This window comes from Galeopterus variegatus, unplaced genomic scaffold, assembly GCF_000696425.1.
Source record: "Galeopterus variegatus unplaced genomic scaffold, G_variegatus-3.0.2 Scaffold6043, whole genome shotgun sequence".
NCBI lineage: Eukaryota > Metazoa > Chordata > Mammalia > Dermoptera > Cynocephalidae > Galeopterus > Galeopterus variegatus.
The window spans coordinates 134365-138913 of record NW_007732154.1 but is presented as its reverse complement, the minus strand read 5'-3'; the positions used below and the strand labels follow the sequence as shown (position 1 = coordinate 138913).

At 34.5% G+C, this 4549-nt stretch overlaps 1 pseudogene; it reads right to left on the bottom strand.

Moving 5' to 3' along the window:
• Nucleotides 1-842: 842 nt before the first annotated feature.
• On the bottom strand, nucleotides 843-1852 carry LOC103605744 (annotated as a pseudogene).
• Nucleotides 1853-4549: the final 2697 nt, after the last annotated feature.

The following is a 4549-nucleotide window of genomic DNA, read 5'->3' as shown; positions in this document are numbered from 1 at the left end:
TCAAATATTTTCCCTCATTCCATAACTTGTCTCTTTTCTCTGTTGTTTCCTTTGCAGTGCAGAAGCTTTTTAGTTTGACATAATCCCATTTGTTGTTTTTTGCTTTGGTTGCCTTTGCATTTGGGTTCATACTTAAAAAACTGTTGCCCAGGCCTATGTTGTGGAGCTTTTCCCCCTTGTTTTCTTCTAGTAGTTTTATAGTATCAGGTCTTTTGTTTAAGTCCTCAATCCATTTTCATTTGACTTTTGTATATGATGTGAAATGAAGGTCTAATATTATTCTTCTGCATATTGATATCCAGTTTTCCCAATACTATTTATAGAAGAGACTATCCTTTCTCCATTTTATATTTCTGCTCCATTGTTGAAGTTCAATTACTGTAAATGCATGGATTTATTTCAGGTTTTCTATTCTCTTCCATTTGTCTATACTCATACGTCTATATTTATGCCAGTACAATACTATTTTGATTACTAGAGTATATTATTAGATTTCTATAGCTATGTAGTATATTTTGGAAGTAGGTTGCTTTATGCCTCCAGTTTTCCTCAAGATGGATTTGGCTATTTGGGTCTTTTCTTGTTCCATATGAATTTTTGGATTGTTGTTTCTACTTCTGTGAAAAATGCCAATAGAATTTTTTTTCACACTACAATAGTTAATTTTATTTAAGGGCTCATTTTGCAAGCATTAAACCAAGCATGGACTTTAATTCTGTGAGACCAAATTCACATATTAATGAAGATAAAAGCAAACTGATCCATGTATGTGAATGAAAGCTAAAGGCTCACATTTAATCACATCGTAGTTTTTAAATTTCTACCAGCCTAGAATTCAGTGGTCACAGGTTTTTTTTTTTTAGTTCCTTCTTGCTGTTCAACAGAGTATCTGCACTTTTCTTGAGATGAGCAACCTCATCATTCTTCAGCTTCTGGCTGATAACACTGGTTAATCCCTGAGTAATGAGGATACATGGAAGGCTCAGGAAAACTTCGTTCTCAATGCCATACATCTCCTTCACCATTGTTGACACTGGATAAATCCTGGGTAGATTTATCAATATGGATTCAATGAGATCAGCCACACTTAACTCAGTGGTCCAGCTGGTGTATCCTTTTAGTTTGATGACTTTGTAGGCACTTTCAACAACCATTTTATGTACTTCCTTCCAATTCTCACTATCACTGTCTGCTCCCATTACTGGATTCAGTTCCTGGAGAGAAACACCTACCATGTTCCCTCTACTCCACACAGCCACACTTGAATTCCCATGTTCTCAAAAAATCCATCCATGGCAGCTGCAGGGATGAATGCCAAGTTTTTCAACCATGAAATAGCAAAATCTAGCAGAATCCCGATTATACCCACTTCCAATCACTCAGTACTTGGGTAATCCACTTAGTTTCCAGGTAATGTATGCAAGGATATCCACTGGGCTGGAAACCACAATTACGATGCAATCAGGACTGTATTTGACAATCTGAGGAATAATGAATTTGAAGACATTAACATTTCTTTGCAACAGATTGAGACAACTCATTCCCTCTTGCAGATGGACTCTTGCAGTTACCAGCACAATTTTAGAATAGGCAGTCACAGAGTAATCTTTATCTGCCACAATTTCAGATGCCTGAGGAAATAAGCTCCCATGCTGCAGATCCATAATTTCTCCTTTGAGCTTATCTTCCAAAACATCCATGAGAGCAATTCATCAGCCATAGACTTTCCCAGAATGCTGATAGCATGTGCCATGCCAGCTTGTCCAACACCCACTACAGTGATCTTACTGTTTGGGACGGTTGCCTCTTCTTCTGCAACTGATGCAATGAGATTTTCCTTAAGAGTTGCCATTGTGCACAGGAGAGGGGGGGCTCCGAAGAGTGCTGTATAACAGTCCTGAGGAAACAATGTCTACTGCATGCCAATAGATTCTATCTGAGACCTCATCATCTGCATGGTCTTTACTGTCCACGTTTCTATCAGCATTCTGGTCACAACCATTTAACCAGTCTCTAAAATGTTCCAAACTTTCTCTCATCTTTTTGTCTTCTTCTAAGTCCTCCAAACTCCTCCAACCTTTTCCCATTACCCAGTTCCACGGCAGCATCCACATCTTCAGGTATCTGTATAGTAACACCACTCCTGGTACCAATTTTCCATTTTATTCCATTTGTGTAGCTATAACAGAAATACCTGAGACTGGGTAATTTATAACAAACAGAGGTTTATTTGGCTTAGGATTCTGGGACAGCTGCATCTGGCATGGGCCTCAGGCTGCTTCTACTCATAGCGGAAAGCAGCAGGCAGCCGGCAGGCACAAGCAGATCACATGGCAAGAGGAAGCAAGAGAGAGAGAGGAGGTGCCAGGGTCTTTTAAACAACCAGCTCTTGTGGGAACTAATAGAGCAAGAACTCATTCATTAATCCCCCCACTTAGGGAGAGCATTAATCCATTCATGAGGGATCCACCCCCATGACCCAAACTCCTACATTGGAGATCAGATTTCCATGAGTTCTGGAAGGACAATACATCCAAACTCCATCAGTTTATTACTAAATAGAAATGCAACTAACTTTGTATGTTAATTTAGTGTCCTGAAACTTTACTCAATTCATTTATTAGTTCTAAAAGCTTTTTGGTAGAGTCTTTAGAGTTTTCTATATAAAAGATCATATTATCTGAAAAGAGAGATAACTTTACTTCTTCCTTTCTATTTGGATACCTTTTTTTCTGGTTTTTGTTTGTTTGTTTGTTTGTTTGTTTTTTGGCCTAATTGCTCTGGCTAGGACTGCTAGTACTATGCTGAATAGAACTAGTAATTTGCAAGAGTGGGCATTCTTTTTTTATCCCTGATCTTAGAGGAAAAACATAACTTTTCATTATTGAGTGTGTTGTTAACTGTAGGCTTGTCATATATAGCCTTTATTTTGCTGAGGTTCATTCCTCCTATATCTAATAATGTTGAGAATTTTTAACATAAATAGATATTGAATTTTATTAAATGCTGTTTATGCATTTATTGCAATAATATTATGGCTTTTATCTTTCATTTTATTAATGTGATATATCACTTTTATTGATTTGCTTATGGACTACCCTTAAATTCCAAGTAAAAATAATACTTTATCATAGTGTATAATCATTTTAATGTGCTGTTGAATTATGTTTTCTAATGTTTTGTTGAGGATTTTTTTAAATATTGGCCTATAAATTTCTTTTCTTGTAGTGTCTTTATCTGGCTTGAATATCAGGGTAATACTGGCCCTGTAAAATAAGCTCAGAAATTTTCCCTTCTCTTTAATTTTTTGGTAAGTTTGAAAAGAATTGGTATTATTTCTTCTTAAATGTTTGTTAGAATTCATCAGTGAAGTTGAATTCTGGTCTTTTCTTTGATGGGAGATATTTTGTTATGGATTCAATCTCTCCTAATTATTGGTCTGTTCAGATTTTCTATTTCTTCATAATTCACTTGGTAGGTTGCATGTATATAAATTTTTTTTTTCATTTCTACTAGGTTATCCAATTTGATTTGCAATTGTTTGTAATGATTTCTTACTACCCCTTGCATCTGTGGTATCACTTATAATTTTTCCTCTTTCATTTATAATTTTATTTACTTGAGTCTTCTCTTTATCTTTGTTGGTTAGACTAGCTAAAGTTTTGTCAATTTTGTCTATCATTTAAAAAAGCTCTTTTGTTGAACTTTTCTATTTTTCCAGTCAGTTTCTATAATTTCCACTCTAATTTTTGTTGCTCTCTCTCCCTTTTACTAACTTTGGGCTTAGTCTTGTTTCTTCTTTTTCTAGGTCCTTGAGGTGTAAAGTTAGGTTGTTCATCTGATATTTTTCTTTTTTCTTATCCCAGTAAATTGTTTTACCTGCATCCCATACGTTTTGGTATATTATGCTTTCATTTTTACTTATCACAGGATATTATTTTATTTTGATTTTGATTTCTTCTTTGACCCATTGATTGTTCAGAAGTGTATTGTGTGATTTTCATATATTTGTACATCTCCAATTTTTCTCATGTCATTGATTTCTTATTTAATAAGACTGCTGTAGGCAAAAGACAATATAATTTCAATTTTCTTGAATTTTTAAAAACTTGTTTATGGCTTAACTAAACTGGAGAACAATTTACCTGCACTTAAAAGGAATGCGTATTCAGCTTTTTCTGGATGGAATGTTCCATATATGTATATTAGATCCATTTGATATATAGTGTTGTGAAAATCTACTGCTCCCTTATTGATTTTCTGTCTGAGTGATCTATCCACTGTCAAAACTGGGGTATTGAAGTCCCCTACTATTATTGCCTTGCTGTCTATTTCTCTTTTCAGTTCTATTAAAATTTGTTTTATATATTTAGGTGCTTCAATGTTGAGAGCATATATATTTACATTTGTTATATTCTCTTGAAAAAATTGCACATTTATCATTATATAATCACCTTATTTGTCCCTTATAACAGTTTTGAGTTAAGTCTATTTTGACTAATATATCTACCCCTGCCTTTTTTTTTTTTTTTTTTTTTTTTTTTTTTTT